The sequence below is a fragment of the Hyperoodon ampullatus genome (assembly GCF_949752795.1).
Source record: "Hyperoodon ampullatus genome assembly, chromosome: 17".
Lineage (NCBI taxonomy): Eukaryota > Metazoa > Chordata > Mammalia > Artiodactyla > Ziphiidae > Hyperoodon > Hyperoodon ampullatus.
In genome coordinates, this window is record NC_136930.1 from 33,015,855 (window position 1) to 33,038,615 (window position 22,761).

A 22,761-nucleotide genomic window follows, 5' to 3' on the forward strand; every position below is an offset into this window, starting at 1 on the left:
TCCTCAGTGCAGCTGAGAGAAGGTCAATGGCGAAAACTTCCAGGGCACGGTGGACCGGCAAGAAAGGCGTTCCTGATGCTGTTGGAGTGGCGAGGAATCGTAGCCGTCCCCTTTAAAAGCGCTGGTTGGAGTCCTTCCCTCGGCAGACACAGTAGGCCCCTCTCTCAAGGGCCTAGGGGCCTGGGTGTGGCACAGCACGCCCACAGGGGCAGGGGGATTTCGCAGGGAAAAGGGTGCACACCCGAAGCGCCTAGGAGTCCTGACAAGGGCAGCACCGTTCAAATAAAGCACTACCGTGACTAAGACCTCCAAGAGCTTGCTGTATGCTCCGTTCCTGCAGGGCGACTCAAAGCCTTCCTCGAGGCAGGCCCTCTCCTGGACGTTCCCTGTAGTCCTACAGCCTGACAGGATGAGCTCCCAACACGGCTCCGGAAGCCATCTGAGGATTCAGAGAAAAATTCCTTCTCTTCCCCGAGCCCTGCCTCCCGCGCCTAGAGGCCCGTCAGAAACGGTGTTATTCAGGTAGCTCCAAGGCAGCATGAATGGAGCTTTCAAAATGGGAATTCAACGCTTCTGCCCTCCGGACCCCACTTCCAGTAAACACGTAGTCCACTCCCTTGGGATTTCTAGCAAGTGCCCTGGGACATTAGCTACGCACTCGCTCCTGCCCTGAATCCACTTTTCGTCACAGGGTGCTCTGCATGGAGCCAACTCCCTCATCCAAGGAACCCTCTAGGTAGGCTCTATCGGGCCTTAGCCTCTACCAAAGGCCTGCAGTGTAAGAGGAAGCACTGTACTTCAGTGGCAGCGGGAACGCAAGCCCACTTTCTCCTGCAGGGATGGTGCCCTCGGCTAAAGGTTCCTGGAAGGCCTGCGAAGCAGATGGTTTCCCTAAGTGCAGCTCAGACAAGGGCAATGAAGCAGAGTTCCTTGACAAGTGGCACGTGAGAGAACAGTTTCCCTGGAGCTGTTGCCGTGCCGAGGAAATCTAGCTCTCCCCAAGGAGGTGTGCAGTGCGTTGCTCCACACTAGGCCTACACAGAGTGGCTGGGAAGGGCTGCCGGGCTTGGAGGCCGCTGAGCAGGCCAGGGGAGGCAGCCAGTATTCAGTGGTCTTGCAGGGAATCGGGTGCAAACGCGAGGGACCTGGGTGTCCTGAACGGCGCGCACTACCAAGAAGAGAAAGCTGAACCGCGACGAAGGCCTCTTGGAAGGTGCTGCGTGCCTCCGCTTCAGCTGGGCAATAAAGCGACTTTCCTCGAGGCAGGGGCTAATGTTCGGTCTCCAGGTAAGTCGAGAGCCTAGCGTCATGAGCTCCCAACCAGGCCCTGGACGCACGGTGTTTTACGAGAGAGCACTCATTTTCTTCCCAGAGCAATGCCTACCGTGACGAGAGGCCCATCAGAAAGGGTGTCTCTCCGTGTACTTCAAGGCCCGACGGAGGGAACTTTCCAACTGTGCCTTCAGGCCCGCACTTCAAGCCCGACAGGCGGTAAACGTCCCCTGGGGCTTCAACGAGGCACAAACCACACAAGGTACACAACGGGCCCTTCCCTGGATCAGCGTGTTTACGCAGGGTGTTCTGAGAGGAGCAAACGGCCTCAACCAAGGCAGGCTCCCTTTAGGCATGTAAGCGTCTGCCTCTTCCAAACGACCGCTGTGTTGCCTGAAGAACTCTGCTTTAGTTGCCGCTGCAATGCAAGCTGACTTTCTCCGAGAGTAGAGCGACTTTCCAACCGAGGTGCCAGAAGGCGTTCTAAGCAGACTATTTCCTCAGTGCAGCTGAGAGAAGGTCAATGGCGAAAACTTCCAGGGCACGGTGGACCGGCTAGAAAGGCGTTCCTGATGCTGTTGGAGTGGCGAGGAATCGTAGCCGTCCCCTTTAAAAGCGCTGGTTGGAGTCCTTCCCTCGGCAGACACAGTAGGCCCCTCTCTCAAGGGCCTAGGGGCCTGGGTGTGGCACAGCACGCCCACAGGGGCAGGGGGATTTCGCAGGGAAAAGGGTGCACACCCGAAGCGCCTAGGAGTCCTGACAAGGGCAGCACCGTTCAAATAAAGCACTACCGTGACTAAGACCTCCAAGAGCTTGCTGTATGCTCCGTTCCTGCAGGGCGACTCAAAGCCTTCCTCGAGGCAGGCCCTCTCCTGGACGTTCCCTGTAGTCCTACAGCCTGACAGGATGAGCTCCCAACACGGCTCCGGAAGCCATCTGAGAATTGAGAGAAAAATTCCTTCTCTTCCCCGAGCCCTGCCTCCCGCGCCTAGAGGCCCGTCAGAAACGGTGTTATTCAGGTAGCTCCAAGGCAGCATGAATGGAGCTTTCAAAATGGGAATTCAACGCTTCTGCCCTCCGGACCCCACTTCCAGTAAACACGTAGTCCGCTCCCTTGGGATTTCTAGCAAGTGCCCTGGGACACTAGCTACGCACTCGCTCCTGCCCTGAATCCACTTTTCGTCACAGGGTGCTCTGCATGGAGCCAACTCCCTCATCCAAGGAACCCTCTAGGTAGGCTCTATCGGGCCTTAGCCTCTACCAAAGGCCTGCAGTGTAAGAGGAAGCACTGTACTTCAGTGGCAGCGGGAACGCAAGCCCACTTTCTCCTGCAGGGATGGTGCCCTCGGCTAAAGGTTCCTGGAAGGCCTGCGAAGCAGATGGTTTCCCTAAGTGCAGCTCAGACAAGGGCAATGAAGCAGAGTTCCTTGACAAGTGGCACGTGAGAGAACAGTTTCCCTGGAGCTGTTGCCGTGCCGAGGAAATCTAGCTCTCCCCAAGGAGGTGTGCAGTGCGTTGCTCCACACTAGGCCTACACAGAGTGGCTGGGAAGGGCTGCCGGGCTTGGAGGCCGCTGAGCAGGCCAGGGGAGGCAGCCAGTATTCAGTGGTCTTGCAGGGAATCGGGTGCAAACGCGAGGGACCTGGGTGTCCTGAACGGCGCGCACTACCAAGAAGAGAAAGCTGAACCGCGACGAAGGCCTCTTGGAAGGTGCTGCGTGCCTCCGCTTCAGCTGGGCAATAAAGCGACTTTCCTCGAGGCAGGGGCTAATGTTCGGTCTCCAGGTAAGTCGAGAGCCTAGCGTCATGAGCTCCCAACCAGGCCCTGGACGCACGGTGTTTTACGAGAGAGCACTCATTTTCTTCCCAGAGCAATGCCTACCGTGACGAGAGGCCCATCAGAAAGGGTGTCTCTCCGTGTACTTCAAGGCCCGACGGAGGGAACTTTCCAACTGTGCCTTCAGGCCCGCACTTCAAGCCCGACAGGCGGTAAACGTCCCCTGGGGCTTCAACGAGGCACAAACCACACAAGGTACACAACGGGCCCTTCCCTGGATCAGCGTGTTTACGCAGGGTGTTCTGAGAGGAGCAAACGGCCTCAACCAAGGCAGGCTCCCTTTAGGCATGTAAGCGTCTGCCTCTTCCAAACGACCGCTGTGTTGCCTGAAGAACTCTGCTTTAGTTGCCGCTGCAATGCAAGCTGACTTTCTCCGAGAGTAGAGCGACTTTCCAACCGAGGTGCCAGAAGGCGTTCTAAGCAGACTATTTCCTCAGTGCAGCTGAGAGAAGGTCAATGGCGAAAACTTCCAGGGCACGGTGGACCGGCAAGAAAGGCGTTCCTGATGCTGTTGGAGTGGCGAGGAATCGTAGCCGTCCCCTTTAAAAGCGCTGGTTGGAGTCCTTCCCTCGGCAGACACAGTAGGCCCCTCTCTCAAGGGCCTAGGGGCCTGGGTGTGGCACAGCACGCCCACAGGGGCAGGGGGATTTCGCAGGGAAAAGGGTGCACACCCGAAGCGCCTAGGAGTCCTGACAAGGGCAGCACCGTTCAAATAAAGCACTACCGTGACTAAGACCTCCAAGAGCTTGCTGTATGCTCCGTTCCTGCAGGGCGACTCAAAGCCTTCCTCGAGGCAGGCCCTCTCCTGGACGTTCCCTGTAGTCCTACAGCCTGACAGGATGAGCTCCCAACACGGCTCCGGAAGCCATCTGAGAATTGAGAGAAAAATTCCTTCTCGTCCCCGAGCCCTGCCTCCCGCGCCTAGAGGCCCGTCAGAAACGGTGTTATTCAGGTAGCTCCAAGGCAGCATGAATGGAGCTTTCAAAATGGGAATTCAACGCTTCTGCCCTCCGGACCCCACTTCCAGTAAACACGTAGTCCGCTCCCTTGGGATTTCTAGCAAGTGCCCTGGGACACTAGCTACGCACTCGCTCCTGCCCTGAATCCACTTTTCGTCACAGGGTGCTCTGCATGGAGCCAACTCCCTCATCCAAGGAACCCTCTAGGTAGGCTCTATCGGGCCTTAGCCTCTACCAAAGGCCTGCAGTGTAAGAGGAAGCACTGTACTTCAGTGGCAGCGGGAACGCAAGCCCACTTTCTCCTGCAGGGATGGTGCCCTCGGCTAAAGGTTCCTGGAAGGCCTGCGAAGCAGATGGTTTCCCTAAGTGCAGCTCAGACAAGGGCAATGAGGCAGAGTTCCTTGACAAGTGGCACGTGAGAGAACAGTTTCCCTGGAGCTGTTGCCGTGCCGAGGAAATCTAGCTCTCCCCAAGGAGGTGTGCAGTGCGTTGCTCCACACTAGGCCTACACAGAGTGGCTGGGAAGGGCTGCCGGGCTTGGAGGCCGCTGAGCAGGCCAGGGGAGGCAGCCAGTATTCAGTGGTCTTGCAGGGAATCGGGTGCAAACGCGAGGGACCTGGGTGTCCTGAACGGCGCGCACTGCCAAGAAGAGAAAGCTGAACCGCGACGAAGGCCTCTTGGAACGTGCTGCGTGCCTCCGCTTCAGCTGGGCAATAAAGCGACTTTCCTCGAGGCAGGGGCTAATGTTCATTCTCCAGATAGGTCGAGAGCCTAGCGGCATGTGCTCCCACCCAGGCCCTGGACGCACGGTGTTTTACGAGAGAGCACTCATTTTCTTCCCAGAGCAATGCCTACCGTGACGAGAGGCCCATCAGAAAGGGTGTCTCTCCGTGTACTTCAAGGCCCGACGGAGGGAACTTTCCAACTGTGCCTTCAGGCCCGCACTTCAAGCCCGACAGGCGGTAAACGTCCCCTGGGGCTTCAACGAGGCACAAACCACACAAGGTACACAACGGGCCCTTCCCTGGATCAGCGTGTTTACGCAGGGTGTTCTGAGAGGAGCAAACGGCCTCAACCAAGGCAGGCTCCCTTTAGGCATGTAAGCGTCTGCCTCTTCCAAACGACCGCTGTGTTGCCTGAAGAACTCTGCTTTAGTTGCCGCTGCAATGCAAGCTGACTTTCTCCGAGAGTAGAGCGACTTTCCAACCGAGGTGCCAGAAGGCGTTCTAAGCAGACTATTTCCTCAGTGCAGCTGAGAGAAGGTCAATGGCGAAAACTTCCAGGGCACGGTGGACCGGCAAGAAAGGCGTTCCTGATGCTGTTGGAGTGGCGAGGAATCGTAGCCGTCCCCTTTAAAAGCGCTGGTTGGAGTCCTTCCCTCGGCAGACACAGTAGGCCCCTCTCTCAAGGGCCTAGGGGCCTGGGTGTGGCACAGCACGCCCACAGGGGCAGGGGGATTTCGCAGGGAAAAGGGTGCACACCCGAAGCGCCTAGGAGTCCTGACAAGGGCAGCACCGTTCAAATAAAGCACTACCGTGACTAAGACCTCCAAGAGCTTGCTGTATGCTCCGTTCCTGCAGGGCGACTCAAAGCCTTCCTCGAGGCAGGCCCTCTCCTGGACGTTCCCTGTAGTCCTACAGCCTGACAGGATGAGCTCCCAACACGGCTCCAGAAGCCATCTGAGGATTCAGAGAAAAATTCCTTCTCTTCCCCGAGCCCTGCCTCCCGCGCCTAGAGGCCCGTCAGAAACGGTGTTATTCAGGTAGCTCCAAGGCAGCATGAATGGAGCTTTCAAAATGGGAATTCAACGCTTCTGCCCTCCGGACCCCACTTCCAGTAAACACGTAGTCCACTCCCTTGGGATTTCTAGCAAGTGCCCTGGGACATTAGCTACGCACTCGCTCCTGCCCTGAATCCACTTTTCGTCACAGGGTGCTCTGCATGGAGCCAACTCCCTCATCCAAGGAACCCTCTAGGTAGGCTCTATCGGGCCTTAGCCTCTACCAAAGGCCTGCAGTGTAAGAGGAAGCACTGTACTTCAGTGGCAGCGGGAACGCAAGCCCACTTTCTCCTGCAGGGATGGTGCCCTCGGCTAAAGGTTCCTGGAAGGCCTGCGAAGCAGATGGTTTCCCTAAGTGCAGCTCAGACAAGGGCAATGAGGCAGAGTTCCTTGACAAGTGGCACGTGAGAGAACAGTTTCCCTGGAGCTGTTGCCGTGCCGAGGAAATCTAGCTCTCCCCAAGGAGGTGTGCAGTGCGTTGCTCCACACTAGGCCTACACAGAGTGGCTGGGAAGGGCTGCCGGGCTTGGAGGCCGCTGAGCAGGCCAGGGGAGGCAGCCAGTATTCAGTGGTCTTGCAGGGAATCGGGTGCAAACGCGAGGGACCTGGGTGTCCTGAACGGCGCGCACTACCAAGAAGAGAAAGCTGAACCGCGACGAAGGCCTCTTGGAAGGTGCTGCGTGCCTCCGCTTCAGCTGGGCAATAAAGCGACTTTCCTCGAGGCAGGGGCTAATGTTCGGTCTCCAGGTAAGTCGAGAGCCTAGCGTCATGAGCTCCCAACCAGGCCCTGGACGCACGGTGTTTTACGAGAGAGCACTCATTTTCTTCCCAGAGCAATGCCTACCGTGACGAGAGGCCCATCAGAAAGGGTGTCTCTCCGTGTACTTCAAGGCCCGACGGAGGGAACTTTCCAACTGTGCCTTCAGGCCCGCACTTCAAGCCCGACAGGCGGTAAACGTCCCCTGGGGCTTCAACGAGGCACAAACCACACAAGGTACACAACGGGCCCTTCCCTGGATCAGCGTGTTTACGCAGGGTGTTCTGAGAGGAGCAAACGGCCTCAACCAAGGCAGGCTCCCTTTAGGCATGTAAGCGTCTGCCTCTTCCAAACGACCGCTGTGTTGCCTGAAGAACTCTGCTTTAGTTGCCGCTGCAATGCAAGCTGACTTTCTCCGAGAGTAGAGCGACTTTCCAACCGAGGTGCCAGAAGGCGTTCTAAGCAGACTATTTCCTCAGTGCAGCTGAGAGAAGGTCAATGGCGAAAACTTCCAGGGCACGGTGGACCGGCAAGAAAGGCGTTCCTGATGCTGTTGGAGTGGCGAGGAATCGTAGCCGTCCCCTTTAAAAGCGCTGGTTGGAGTCCTTCCCTCGGCAGACACAGTAGGCCCCTCTCTCAAGGGCCTAGGGGCCTGGGTGTGGCACAGCACGCCCACAGGGGCAGGGGGATTTCGCAGGGAAAAGGGTGCACACCCGAAGCGCCTAGGAGTCCTGACAAGGGCAGCACCGTTCAAATAAAGCACTACCGTGACTAAGACCTCCAAGAGCTTGCTGTATGCTCCGTTCCTGCAGGGCGACTCAAAGCCTTCCTCGAGGCAGGCCCTCTCCTGGACGTTCCCTGTAGTCCTACAGCCTGACAGGATGAGCTCCCAACACGGCTCCGGAAGCCATCTGAGAATTGAGAGAAAAATTCCTTCTCTTCCCCGAGCCCTGCCTCCCGCGCCTAGAGGCCCGTCAGAAACGGTGTTATTCAGGTAGCTCCAAGGCAGCATGAATGGAGCTTTCAAAATGGGAATTCAACGCTTCTGCCCTCCGGACCCCACTTCCAGTAAACACGTAGTCCGCTCCCTTGGGATTTCTGGCAAGTGCCCTGGGACACTAGCTACGCACACGCTCCTGCCCTGAATCCACTTTTCGTCACAGGGTGCTCTGCATGGAGCCAACTCCCTCATCCAAGGAACCCTCTAGGTAGGCTCTATCGGGCCTTAGCCTCTACCAAAGGCCTGCAGTGTAAGAGGAAGCACTGTACTTCAGTGGCAGCGGGAACGCAAGCCCACTTTCTCCTGCAGGGATGGTGCCCTCGGCTAAAGGTTCCTGGAAGGCCTGCGAAGCAGATGGTTTCCCTAAGTGCAGCTCAGACAAGGGCAATGAGGCAGAGTTCCTTGACAAGTGGCACGTGAGAGAACAGTTTCCCTGGAGCTGTTGCCGTGCCGAGGAAATCTAGCTCTCCCCAAGGAGGTGTGCAGTGCGTTGCTCCACACTAGGCCTACACAGAGTGGCTGGGAAGGGCTGCCGGGCTTGGAGGCCGCTGAGCAGGCCAGGGGAGGCAGCCAGTATTCAGTGGTCTTGCAGGGAATCGGGTGCAAACGCGAGGGACCTGGGTGTCCTGAACGGCGCGCACTGCCAAGAAGAGAAAGCTGAACCGCGACGAAGGCCTCTTGGAACGTGCTGCGTGCCTCCGCTTCAGCTGGGCAATAAAGCGACTTTCCTCGAGGCAGGGGCTAATGTTCATTCTCCAGATAGGTCGAGAGCCTAGCGGCATGTGCTCCCACCCAGGCCCTGGACGCACGGTGTTTTACGAGAGAGCACTCATTTTCTTCCCAGAGCAATGCCTACCGTGACGAGAGGCCCATCAGAAAGGGTGTCTCTCCGTGTACTTCAAGGCCCGACGGAGGGAACTTTCCAACTGTGCCTTCAGGCCCGCACTTCAAGCCCGACAGGCGGTAAACGTCCCCTGGGGCTTCAACGAGGCACAAACCACACAAGGTACACAACGGGCCCTTCCCTGGATCAGCGTGTTTACGCAGGGTGTTCTGAGAGGAGCAAACGGCCTCAACCAAGGCAGGCTCCCTTTAGGCATGTAAGCGTCTGCCTCTTCCAAACGACCGCTGTGTTGCCTGAAGAACTCTGCTTTAGTTGCCGCTGCAATGCAAGCTGACTTTCTCCGAGAGTAGAGCGACTTTCCAACCGAGGTGCCAGAAGGCGTTCTAAGCAGACTATTTCCTCAGTGCAGCTGAGAGAAGGTCAATGGCGAAAACTTCCAGGGCACGGTGGACCGGCTAGAAAGGCGTTCCTGATGCTGTTGGAGTGGCGAGGAATCGTAGCCGTCCCCTTTAAAAGCGCTGGTTGGAGTCCTTCCCTCGGCAGACACAGTAGGCCCCTCTCTCAAGGGCCTAGGGGCCTGGGTGTGGCACAGCACGCCCACAGGGGCAGGGGGATTTTGCAGGGAAAAGGGTGCACACCCGAAGCGCCTAGGAGTCCTGACAAGGGCAGCACCGTTCAAATAAAGCACTACCGTGACTAAGACCTCCAAGAGCTTGCTGTATGCTCCGTTCCTGCAGGGCGACTCAAAGCCTTCCTCGAGGCAGGCCCTCTCCTGGACGTTCCCTGTAGTCCTACAGCCTGACAGGATGAGCTCCCAACACGGCTCCGGAAGCCATCTGAGAATTGAGAGAAAAATTCCTTCTCGTCCCCGAGCCCTGCCTCCCGCGCCTAGAGGCCCGTCAGAAACGGTGTTATTCAGGTAGCTCCAAGGCAGCATGAATGGAGCTTTCAAAATGGGAATTCAACGCTTCTGCCCTCCGGACCCCACTTCCAGTAAACACGTAGTCCGCTCCCTTGGGATTTCTGGCAAGTGCCCTGGGACACTAGCTACGCACACGCTCCTGCCCTGAATCCACTTTTCGTCACAGGGTGTTCTGCATGGCGCCAACTCCCTCATCCAAGGAACCCTCTAGGTAGGCTCTATCGGGCCTTAGCCTCTACCAAAGGCCTGCAGTGTAAGAGGAAGCACTGTACTTCAGTGGCAGCGGGAACGCAAGCCCACTTTCTCCTGCAGGGATGGTGCCCTCGGCTAAAGGTTCCTGGAAGGCCTGCGAAGCAGATGGTTTCCCTAAGTGCAGCTCAGACAAGGGCAATGAGGCAGAGTTCCTTGACAAGTGGCACGTGAGAGAACAGTTACCCTGGAGCTGTGGCCGTGCCGAGGAAATCTAGCTCTCCCCAAGGAGGTGTGCAGTGCGTTGCTCCACACTAGGCCTACACAGAGTGGCTGGGAAGGGCTGCCGGGCTTGGAGGCCGCTGAGCAGGCCAGGGGAGGCAGCCAGTATTCAGTGGTCTTGCAGGGAATCGGGTGCAAACGCGAGGGACCTGGGTGTCCTGAACGGCGCGCACTACCAAGAAGAGAAAGCTGAACCGCGACGAAGGCCTCTTGGAAGGTGCTGCGTGCCTCCGCTTCAGCTGGGCAATAAAGCGACTTTCCTCGAGGCAGGGGCTAATGTTCGGTCTCCAGGTAAGTCGAGAGCCTAGCGTCATGAGCTCCCAACCAGGCCCTGGACGCACGGTGTTTTACGAGAGAGCACTCATTTTCTTCCCAGAGCAATGCCTACCGTGACGAGAGGCCCATCAGAAAGGGTGTCTCTCCGCGTACTTCAAGGCCCGACGGAGGGAACTTTCCAACTGTGCCTTCAGGCCCGCACTTCAAGCCCGACAGGCGGTAAACGTCCCCTGGGGCTTCAACGAGGCACAAACCACACAAGGTACACAACGGGCCCTTCCCTGGATCAGCGTGTTTACGCAGGGTGTTCTGAGAGGAGGAAACGGCCTCAACCAAGGCAGGCTCCCTTTAGGCATGTAAGCGTCTGCCTCTTCCAAACGACCGCTGTGTTGCCTGAAGAACTCTGCTTTAGTTGCCGCTGCAATGCAAGCTGACTTTCTCCGAGAGTAGAGCGACTTTCCAACCGAGGTGCCAGAAGGCGTTCTAAGCAGACTATTTCCTCAGTGCAGCTGAGAGAAGGTCAATGGCGAAAACTTCCAGGGCACGGTGGACCGGCTAGAAAGGCGTTCCTGATGCTGTTGGAGTGGCGAGGAATCGTAGCCGTCCCCTTTAAAAGCGCTGGTTGGAGTCCTTCCCTCGGCAGACACAGTAGGCCCCTCTCTCAAGGGCCTAGGGGCCTGGGTGTGGCACAGCACGCCCACAGGGGCAGGGGGATTTCGCAGGGAAAAGGGTGCACACCCGAAGCGCCTAGGAGTCCTGAGAAGGGCAGCACCGTTCAAATAAAGCACTACCGTGACTAAGACCTCCAAGAGCTTGCTGTATGCTCCGTTCCTGCAGGGCGACTCAAAGCCTTCCTCGAGGCAGGCCCTCTCCTGGACGTTCCCTGTAGTCCTACAGCCTGACAGGATGAGCTCCCAACACGGCTCCGGAAGCCATCTGAGAATTGAGAGAAAAATTCCTTCTCTTCCCCGAGCCCTGCCTCCCGCGCCTAGAGGCCCGTCAGAAACGGTGTTATTCAGGTAGCTCCAAGGCAGCATGAATGGAGCTTTCAAAATGGGAATTCAACGCTTCTGCCCTCCGGACCCCACTTCCAGTAAACACGTAGTCCGCTCCCTTGGGATTTCTAGCAAGTGCCCTGGGACACTAGCTACGCACTCGCTCCTGCCCTGAATCCACTTTTCGTCACAGGGTGCTCTGCATGGAGCCAACTCCCTCATCCAAGGAACCCTCTAGGTAGGCTCTATCGGGCCTTAGCCTCTACCAAAGGCCTGCAGTGTAAGAGGAAGCACTGTACTTCAGTGGCAGCGGGAACGCAAGCCCACTTTCTCCTGCAGGGATGGTGCCCTCGGCTAAAGGTTCCTGGAAGGCCTGCGAAGCAGATGGTTTCCCTAAGTGCAGCTCAGACAAGGGCAATGAGGCAGAGTTCCTTGACAAGTGGCACGTGAGAGAACAGTTACCCTGGAGCTGTTGCCGTGCCGAGGAAATCTAGCTCTCCCCAAGGAGGTGTGCAGTGCGTTGCTCCACACTAGGCCTACACAGAGTGGCTGGGAAGGGCTGCCGGGCTTGGAGGCCGCTGAGCAGGCCAGGGGAGGCAGCCAGTATTCAGTGGTCTTGCAGGGAATCGGGTGCAAACGCGAGGGACCTGGGTGTCCTGAACGGCGCGCACTACCAAGAAGAGAAAGCTGAACCGCGACGAAGGCCTCTTGGAAGGTGCTGCGTGCCTCCGCTTCAGCTGGGCAATAAAGCGACTTTCCTCGAGGCAGGGGCTAATGTTCGGTCTCCAGGTAAGTCGAGAGCCTAGCGTCATGAGCTCCCAACCAGGCCCTGGACGCACGGTGTTTTACGAGAGAGCACTCATTTTCTTCCCAGAGCAATGCCTACCGTGACGAGAGGCCCATCAGAAAGGGTGTCTCTCCGTGTACTTCAAGGCCCGACGGAGGGAACTTTCCAACTGTGCCTTCAGGCCCGCACTTCAAGCCCGACAGGCGGTAAACGTCCCCTGGGGCTTCAACGAGGCACAAACCACACAAGGTACACAACGGGCCCTTCCCTGGATCAGCGTGTTTACGCAGGGTGTTCTGAGAGGAGCAAACGGCCTCAACCAAGGCAGGCTCCCTTTAGGCATGTAAGCGTCTGCCTCTTCCAAACGACCGCTGTGTTGCCTGAAGAACTCTGCTTTAGTTGCCGCTGCAATGCAAGCTGACTTTCTCCGAGAGTAGAGCGACTTTCCAACCGAGGTGCCAGAAGGCGTTCTAAGCAGACTATTTCCTCAGTGCAGCTGAGAGAAGGTCAATGGCGAAAACTTCCAGGGCACGGTGGACCGGCAAGAAAGGCGTTCCTGATGCTGTTGGAGTGGCGAGGAATCGTAGCCGTCCCCTTTAAAAGCGCTGGTTGGAGTCCTTCCCTCGGCAGACACAGTAGGCCCCTCTCTCAAGGGCCTAGGGGCCTGGGTGTGGCACAGCACGCCCACAGGGGCAGGGGGATTTCGCAGGGAAAAGGGTGCACACCCGAAGCGCCTAGGAGTCCTGACAAGGGCAGCACCGTTCAAATAAAGCACTACCGTGACTAAGACCTCCAAGAGCTTGCTGTATGCTCCGTTCCTGCAGGGCGACTCAAAGCCTTCCTCGAGGCAGGCCCTCTCCTGGACGTTCCCTGTAGTCCTACAGCCTGACAGGATGAGCTCCCAACACGGCTCCGGAAGCCATCTGAGAATTGAGAGAAAAATTCCTTCTCTTCCCCGAGCCCTGCCTCCCGCGCCTAGAGGCCCGTCAGAAACGGTGTTATTCAGGTAGCTCCAAGGCAGCATGAATGGAGCTTTCAAAATGGGAATTCAACGCTTCTGCCCTCCGGACCCCACTTCCAGTAAACACGTAGTCCGCTCCCTTGGGATTTCTAGCAAGTGCCCTGGGACACTAGCTACGCACTCGCTCCTGCCCTGAATCCACTTTTCGTCACAGGGTGCTCTGCATGGAGCCAACTCCCTCATCCAAGGAACCCTCTAGGTAGGCTCTATCGGGCCTTAGCCTCTACCAAAGGCCTGCAGTGTAAGAGGAAGCACTGTACTTCAGTGGCAGCGGGAACGCAAGCCCACTTTCTCCTGCAGGGATGGTGCCCTCGGCTAAAGGTTCCTGGAAGGCCTGCGAAGCAGATGGTTTCCCTAAGTGCAGCTCAGACAAGGGCAATGAGGCAGAGTTCCTTGACAAGTGGCACGTGAGAGAACAGTTTCCCTGGAGCTGTTGCCGTGCCGAGGAAATCTAGCTCTCCCCAAGGAGGTGTGCAGTGCGTTGCTCCACACTAGGCCTACACAGAGTGGCTGGGAAGGGCTGCCGGGCTTGGAGGCCGCTGAGCAGGCCAGGGGAGGCAGCCAGTATTCAGTGGTCTTGCAGGGAATCGGGTGCAAACGCGAGGGACCTGGGTGTCCTGAACGGCGCGCACTGCCAAGAAGAGAAAGCTGAACCGCGACGAAGGCCTCTTGGAACGTGCTGCGTGCCTCCGCTTCAGCTGGGCAATAAAGCGACTTTCCTCGAGGCAGGGGCTAATGTTCATTCTCCAGATAGGTCGAGAGCCTAGCGGCATGTGCTCCCACCCAGGCCCTGGACGCACGGTGTTTTACGAGAGAGCACTCATTTTCTTCCCAGAGCAATGCCTACCGTGACGAGAGGCCCATCAGAAAGGGTGTCTCTCCGTGTACTTCAAGGCCCGACGGAGGGAACTTTCCAACTGTGCCTTCAGGCCCGCACTTCAAGCCCGACAGGCGGTAAACGTCCCCTGGGGCTTCAACGAGGCACAAACCACACAAGGTACACAACGGGCCCTTCCCTGGATCAGCGTGTTTACGCAGGGTGTTCTGAGAGGAGCAAACGGCCTCAACCAAGGCAGGCTCCCTTTAGGCATGTAAGCGTCTGCCTCTTCCAAACGACCGCTGTGTTGCCTGAAGAACTCTGCTTTAGTTGCCGCTGCAATGCAAGCTGACTTTCTCCGAGAGTAGAGCGACTTTCCAACCGAGGTGCCAGAAGGCGTTCTAAGCAGACTATTTCCTCAGTGCAGCTGAGAGAAGGTCAATGGCGAAAACTTCCAGGGCACGGTGGACCGGCAAGAAAGGCGTTCCTGATGCTGTTGGAGTGGCGAGGAATCGTAGCCGTCCCCTTTAAAAGCGCTGGTTGGAGTCCTTCCCTCGGCAGACACAGTAGGCCCCTCTCTCAAGGGCCTAGGGGCCTGGGTGTGGCACAGCACGCCCACAGGGGCAGGGGGATTTCGCAGGGAAAAGGGTGCACACCCGAAGCGCCTAGGAGTCCTGACAAGGGCAGCACCGTTCAAATAAAGCACTACCGTGACTAAGACCTCCAAGAGCTTGCTGTATGCTCCGTTCCTGCAGGGCGACTCAAAGCCTTCCTCGAGGCAGGCCCTCTCCTGGACGTTCCCTGTAGTCCTACAGCCTGACAGGATGAGCTCCCAACACGGCTCCAGAAGCCATCTGAGGATTCAGAGAAAAATTCCTTCTCTTCCCCGAGCCCTGCCTCCCGCGCCTAGAGGCCCGTCAGAAACGGTGTTATTCAGGTAGCTCCAAGGCAGCATGAATGGAGCTTTCAAAATGGGAATTCAACGCTTCTGCCCTCCGGACCCCACTTCCAGTAAACACGTAGTCCACTCCCTTGGGATTTCTAGCAAGTGCCCTGGGACATTAGCTACGCACTCGCTCCTGCCCTGAATCCACTTTTCGTCACAGGGTGCTCTGCATGGAGCCAACTCCCTCATCCAAGGAACCCTCTAGGTAGGCTCTATCGGGCCTTAGCCTCTACCAAAGGCCTGCAGTGTAAGAGGAAGCACTGTACTTCAGTGGCAGCGGGAACGCAAGCCCACTTTCTCCTGCAGGGATGGTGCCCTCGGCTAAAGGTTCCTGGAAGGCCTGCGAAGCAGATGGTTTCCCTAAGTGCAGCTCAGACAAGGGCAATGAGGCAGAGTTCCTTGACAAGTGGCACGTGAGAGAACAGTTTCCCTGGAGCTGTTGCCGTGCCGAGGAAATCTAGCTCTCCCCAAGGAGGTGTGCAGTGCGTTGCTCCACACTAGGCCTACACAGAGTGGCTGGGAAGGGCTGCCGGGCTTGGAGGCCGCTGAGCAGGCCAGGGGAGGCAGCCAGTATTCAGTGGTCTTGCAGGGAATCGGGTGCAAACGCGAGGGACCTGGGTGTCCTGAACGGCGCGCACTACCAAGAAGAGAAAGCTGAACCGCGACGAAGGCCTCTTGGAACGTGCTGCGTGCCTCCGCTTCAGCTGGGCAATAAAGCGACTTTCCTCGAGGCAGGGGCTAATGTTCGGTCTCCAGGTAAGTCGAGAGCCTAGCGTCATGAGCTCCCAACCAGGCCCTGGACGCACGGTGTTTTACGAGAGAGCACTCATTTTCTTCCCAGAGCAATGCCTACCGTGACGAGAGGCCCATCAGAAAGGGTGTCTCTCCGTGTACTTCAAGGCCCGACGGAGGGAACTTTCCAACTGTGCCTTCAGGCCCGCACTTCAAGCCCGACAGGCGGTAAACGTCCCCTGGGGCTTCAACGAGGCACAAACCACACAAGGTACACAACGGGCCCTTCCCTGGATCAGCGTGTTTACGCAGGGTGTTCTGAGAGGAGCAAACGGCCTCAACCAAGGCAGGCTCCCTTTAGGCATGTAAGCGTCTGCCTCTTCCAAACGACCGCTGTGTTGCCTGAAGAACTCTGCTTTAGTTGCCGCTGCAATGCAAGCTGACTTTCTCCGAGAGTAGAGCGACTTTCCAACCGAGGTGCCAGAAGGCGTTCTAAGCAGACTATTTCCTCAGTGCAGCTGAGAGAAGGTCAATGGCGAAAACTTCCAGGGCACGGTGGACCGGCAAGAAAGGCGTTCCTGATGCTGTTGGAGTGGCGAGGAATCGTAGCCGTCCCCTTTAAAAGCGCTGGTTGGAGTCCTTCCCTCGGCAGACACAGTAGGCCCCTCTCTCAAGGGCCTAGGGGCCTGGGTGTGGCACAGCACGCCCACAGGGGCAGGGGGATTTCGCAGGGAAAAGGGTGCACACCCGAAGCGCCTAGGAGTCCTGACAAGGGCAGCACCGTTCAAATAAAGCACTACCGTGACTAAGACCTCCAAGAGCTTGCTGTATGCTCCGTTCCTGCAGGGCGACTCAAAGCCTTCCTCGAGGCAGGCCCTCTCCTGGACGTTCCCTGTAGTCCTACAGCCTGACAGGATGAGCTCCCAACACGGCTCCGGAAGCCATCTGAGAATTGAGAGAAAAATTCCTTCTCTTCCCCGAGCCCTGCCTCCCGCGCCTAGAGGCCCGTCAGAAACGGTGTTATTCAGGTAGCTCCAAGGCAGCATGAATGGAGCTTTCAAAATGGGAATTCAACGCTTCTGCCCTCCGGACCCCACTTCCAGTAAACACGTAGTCCGCTCCCTTGGGATTTCTGGCAAGTGCCCTGGGACACTAGCTACGCACACGCTCCTGCCCTGAATCCACTTTTCGTCACAGGGTGCTCTGCATGGAGCCAACTCCCTCATCCAAGGAACCCTCTAGGTAGGCTCTATCGGGCCTTAGCCTCTACCAAAGGCCTGCAGTGTAAGAGGAAGCACTGTACTTCAGTGGCAGCGGGAACGCAAGCCCACTTTCTCCTGCAGGGATGGTGCCCTCGGCTAAAGGTTCCTGGAAGGCCTGCGAAGCAGATGGTTTCCCTAAGTGCAGCTCAGACAAGGGCAATGAGGCAGAGTTCCTTGACAAGTGGCACGTGAGAGAACAGTTTCCCTGGAGCTGTTGCCGTGCCGAGGAAATCTAGCTCTCCCCAAGGAGGTGTGCAGTGCGTTGCTCCACACTAGGCCTACACAGAGTGGCTGGGAAGGGCTGCCGGGCTTGGAGGCCGCTGAGCAGGCCAGGGGAGGCAGCCAGTATTCAGTGGTCTTGCAGGGAATCGGGTGCAAACGCGAGGGACCTGGGTGTCCTGAACGGCGCGCACTGCCAAGAAGAGAAAGCTGAACCGCGACGAAGGCCTCTTGGAACGTGCTGCGTGCCTCCGCTTCAGCTGGGCAATAAAGCGACTTTCCTCGAGGCAGGGGCTAATGTTCGGTCTCCAGGTAAGTCGAGAGCCTAGCGTCATGAGCTCCCAACCAGGCCCTGGACGCACGGTGTTTTACGAGAGAGCACTCATTTTCTTCCCAGAGCAATGCCTACCGTGACGAGAGGCCCATCAGAAAGGGTGTCTCTCCGTGTACTTCAAGGCCCGACGGAGGGAACTTTCCAACTGTGCCTTCAGGCCCGCACTTCAAGCCCGACAGGCGGTAAACGTCCCCTGGGGCTTCAACGAGGCACAAACCACACAAGGTACACAACGGGCCCTTCCCTGGATCAGCGTGTTTACGCAGGGTGTTCTGAGAGGAGCAAACGGCCTCAACCAAGGCAGGCTCCCTTTAGGCATGTAAGCGTCTGCCTCTTCCAAACGACCGCTGTGTTGCCTGAAGAACTCTGCTTTAGTTGCCGCTGCAATGCAAGCTGACTTTCTCCGAGAGTAGAGCGACTTTCCAACCGAGGTGCCAGAAGGCGTTCTAAGCAGACTATTTCCTCAGTGCAGCTGAGAGAAGGTCAATGGCGAAAACTTCCAGGGCACGGTGGACCGGCAAGAAAGGCGTTCCTGATGCTGTTGGAGTGGCGAGGAATCGTAGCCGTCCCCTTTAAAAGCGCTGGTTGGAGTCCTTCCCTCGGCAGACACAGTAGGCCCCTCTCTCAAGGGCCTAGGGGCCTGGGTGTGGCACAGCACGCCCACAGGGGCAGGGGGATTTCGCAGGGAAAAGGGTGCACACCCGAAGCGCCTAGGAGTCCTGACAAGGGCAGCACCGTTCAAATAAAGCACTACCGTGACTAAGACCTCCAAGAGCTTGCTGTATGCTCCGTTCCTGCAGGGCGACTCAAAGCCTTCCTCGAGGCAGGCCCTCTCCTGGACGTTCCCTGTAGTCCTACAGCCTGACAGGATGAGCTCCCAACACGGCTCCGGAAGCCATCTGAGAATTGAGAGAAAAATTCCTTCTCTTCCCCGAGCCCTGCCTCCCGCGCCTAGAGGCCCGTCAGAAACGGTGTTATTCAGGTAGCTCCAAGGCAGCATGAATGGAGCTTTCAAAATGGGAATTCAACGCTTCTGCCCTCCGGACCCCACTTCCAGTAAACACGTAGTCCGCTCCCTTGGGATTTCTGGCAAGTGCCCTGGGACACTAGCTACGCACACGCTCCTGCCCTGAATCCACTTTTCGTCACAGGGTGCTCTGCATGGAGCCAACTCCCTCATCCAAGGAACCCTCTAGGTAGGCTCTATCGGGCCTTAGCCTCTACCAAAGGCCTGCAGTGTAAGAGGAAGCACTGTACTTCAGTGGCAGCGGGAACGCAAGCCCACTTTCTCCTGCAGGGATGGTGCCCTCGGCTAAAGGTTCCTGGAAGGCCTGCGAAGCAGATGGTTTCCCTAAGTGCAGCTCAGACAAGGGCAATGAGGCAGAGTTCCTTGACAAGTGGCACGTGAGAGAACAGTTTCCCTGGAGCTGTTGCCGTGCCGAGGAAATCTAGCTCTCCCCAAGGAGGTGTGCAGTGCGTTGCTCCACACTAGGCCTACACAGAGTGGCTGGGAAGGGCTGCCGGGCTTGGAGGCCGCTGAGCAGGCCAGGGGAGGCAGCCAGTATTCAGTGGTCTTGCAGGGAATCGGGTGCAAACGCGAGGGACCTGGGTGTCCTGAACGGCGCGCACTGCCAAGAAGAGAAAGCTGAACCGCGACGAAGGCCTCTTGGAACGTGCTGCGTGCCTCCGCTTCAGCTGGGCAATAAAGCGACTTTCCTCGAGGCAGGGGCTAATGTTCATTCTCCAGATAGGTCGAGAGCCTAGCGGCATGTGCTCCCACCCAGGCCCTGGACGCACGGTGTTTTACGAGAGAGCACTCATTTTCTTCCCAGAGCAATGCCTACCGTGACGAGAGGCCCATCAGAAAGGGTGTCTCTCCGTGTACTTCAAGGCCCGACGGAGGGAACTTTCCAACTGTGCCTTCAGGCCCGCACTTCAAGCCCGACAGGCGGTAAACGTCCCCTGGGGCTTCAACGAGGCACAAACCACACAAGGTACACAACGGGCCCTTCCCTGGATCAGCGTGTTTACGCAGGGTGTTCTGAGAGGAGCAAACGGCCTCAACCAAGGCAGGCTCCCTTTAGGCACGTAAGCGTCTGCCTCTTCCAAACGACCGCTGTGTTGCCTGAAGAACTCTGCTTTAGTTGCCGCTGCAATGCAAGCTGACTTTCTCCGAGAGTAGAGCGACTTTCCAACCGAGGTGCCAGAAGGCGTTCTAAGCAGACTATTTCCTCAGTGCAGCTGAGAGAAGGTCAATGGCGAAAACTTCCAGGGCACGGTGGACCGGCAAGAAAGGCGTTCCTGATGCTGTTGGAGTGGCGAGGAATCGTAGCCGTCCCCTTTAAAAGCGCTGGTTGGAGTCCTTCCCTCGGCAGACACAGTAGGCCCCTCTCTCAAGGGCCTAGGGGCCTGGGTGTGGCACAGCACGCCCACAGGGGCAGGGGGATTTCGCAGGGAAAAGGGTGCACACCCGAAGCGCCTAGGAGTCCTGACAAGGGCAGCACCGTTCAAATAAAGCACTACCGTGACTAAGACCTCCAAGAGCTTGCTGTATGCTCCGTTCCTGCAGGGCGACTCAAAGCCTTCCTCGAGGCAGGCCCTCTCCTGGACGTTCCCTGTAGTCCTACAGCCTGACAGGATGAGCTCCCAACACGGCTCCGGAAGCCATCTGAGGATTCAGAGAAAAATTCCTTCTCGTCCCCGAGCCCTGCCTCCCGCGCCTAGAGGCCCGTCAGAAACGGTGTTATTCAGGTAGCTCCAAGGCAGCATGAATGGAGCTTTCAAAATGGGAATTCAACGCTTCTGCCCTCCGGACCCCACTTCCAGTAAACACGTAGTCCGCTCCCTTGGGATTTCTAGCAAGTGCCCTGGGACACTAGCTACGCACTCGCTCCTGCCCTGAATCCACTTTTCGTCACAGGGTGCTCTGCATGGAGCCAACTCCCTCATCCAAGGAACCCTCTAGGTAGGCTCTATCGGGCCTTAGCCTCTACCAAAGGCCTGCAGTGTAAGAGGAAGCACTGTACTTCAGTGGCAGCGGGAACGCAAGCCCACTTTCTCCTGCAGGGATGGTGCCCTCGGCTAAAGGTTCCTGGAAGGCCTGCGAAGCAGATGGTTTCCCTAAGTGCAGCTCAGACAAGGGCAATGAGGCAGAGTTCCTTGACAAGTGGCACGTGAGAGAACAGTTTCCCTGGAGCTGTTGCCGTGCCGAGGAAATCTAGCTCTCCCCAAGGAGGTGTGCAGTGCGTTGCTCCACACTAGGCCTACACAGAGTGGCTGGGAAGGGCTGCCGGGCTTGGAGGCCGCTGAGCAGGCCAGGGGAGGCAGCCAGTATTCAGTGGTCTTGCAGGGAATCGGGTGCAAACGCGAGGGACCTGGGTGTCCTGAACGGCGCGCACTGCCAAGAAGAGAAAGCTGAACCGCGACGAAGGCCTCTTGGAACGTGCTGCGTGCCTCCGCTTCAGCTGGGCAATAAAGCGACTTTCCTCGAGGCAGGGGCTAATGTTCATTCTCCAGATAGGTCGAGAGCCTAGCGGCATGTGCTCCCACCCAGGCCCTGGACGCACGGTGTTTTACGAGAGAGCACTCATTTTCTTCCCAGAGCAATGCCTACCGTGACGAGAGGCCCATCAGAAAGGGTGTCTCTCCGTGTACTTCAAGGCCCGACGGAGGGAACTTTCCAACTGTGCCTTCAGGCCCGCACTTCAAGCCCGACAGGCGGTAAACGTCCCCTGGGGCTTCAACGAGGCACAAACCACACAAGGTACACAACGGGCCCTTCCCTGGATCAGCGTGTTTACGCAGGGTGTTCTGAGAGGAGCAAACGGCCTCAACCAAGGCAGGCTCCCTTTAGGCACGTAAGCGTCTGCCTCTTCCAAACGACCGCTGTGTTGCCTGAAGAACTCTGCTTTAGTTGCCGCTGCAATGCAAGCTGACTTTCTCCGAGAGTAGAGCGACTTTCCAACCGAGGTGCCAGAAGGCGTTCTAAGCAGACTATTTCCTCAGTGCAGCTGAGAGAAGGTCAATGGCGAAAACTTCCAGGGCACGGTGGACCGGCAAGAAAGGCGTTCCTGATGCTGTTGGAGTGGCGAGGAATCGTAGCCGTCCCCTTTAAAAGCGCTGGTTGGAGTCCTTCCCTCGGCAGACACAGTAGGCCCCTCTCTCAAGGGCCTAGGGGCCTGGGTGTGGCACAGCACGCCCACAGGGGCAGGGGGATTTCGCAGGGAAAAGGGTGCACACCCGAAGCGCCTAGGAGTCCTGACAAGGGCAGCACCGTTCAAATAAAGCACTACCGTGACTAAGACCTCCAAGAGCTTGCTGTATGCTCCGTTCCTGCAGGGCGACTCAAAGCCTTCCTCGAGGCAGGCCCTCTCCTGGACGTTCCCTGTAGTCCTACAGCCTGACAGGATGAGCTCCCAACACGGCTCCAGAAGCCATCTGAGGATTCAGAGAAAAATTCCTTCTCTTCCCCGAGCCCTGCCTCCCGCGCCTAGAGGCCCGTCAGAAACGGTGTTATTCAGGTAGCTCCAAGGCAGCATGAATGGAGCTTTCAAAATGGGAATTCAACGCTTCTGCCCTCCGGACCCCACTTCCAGTAAACACGTAGTCCACTCCCTTGGGATTTCTAGCAAGTGCCCTGGGACATTAGCTACGCACTCGCTCCTGCCCTGAATCCACTTTTCGTCACAGGGTGCTCTGCATGGAGCCAACTCCCTCATCCAAGGAACCCTCTAGGTAGGCTCTATCGGGCCTTAGCCTCTACCAAAGGCCTGCAGTGTAAGAGGAAGCACTGTACTTCAGTGGCAGCGGGAACGCAAGCCCACTTTCTCCTGCAGGGATGGTGCCCTCGGCTAAAGGTTCCTGGAAGGCCTGCGAAGCAGATGGTTTCCCTAAGTGCAGCTCAGACAAGGGCAATGAGGCAGAGTTCCTTGACAAGTGGCACGTGAGAGAACAGTTTCCCTGGAGCTGTTGCCGTGCCGAGGAAATCTAGCTCTCCCCAAGGAGGTGTGCAGTGCGTTGCTCCACACTAGGCCTACACAGAGTGGCTGGGAAGGGCTGCCGGGCTTGGAGGCCGCTGAGCAGGCCAGGGGAGGCAGCCAGTATTCAGTGGTCTTGCAGGGAATCGGGTGCAAACGCGAGGGACCTGGGTGTCCTGAACGGCGCGCACTGCCAAGAAGAGAAAGCTGAACCGCGACGAAGGCCTCTTGGAACGTGCTGCGTGCCTCCGCTTCAGCTGGGCAATAAAGCGACTTTCCTCGAGGCAGGGGCTAATGTTCATTCTCCAGATAGGTCGAGAGCCTAGCGGCATGTGCTCCCACCCAGGCCCTGGACGCACGGTGTTTTACGAGAGAGCACTCATTTTCCTCCCAGAGCAATGCCTACCGTGACGAGAGGCCCATCAGAAAGGGTGTCTCTCCGTGTACTTCAAGGCCCGACGGAGGGAACTTTCCAACTGTGCCTTCAGGCCCGCACTTCAAGCCCGACAGGCGGTAAACGTCCCCTGGGGCTTCAACGAGGCACAAACCACACAA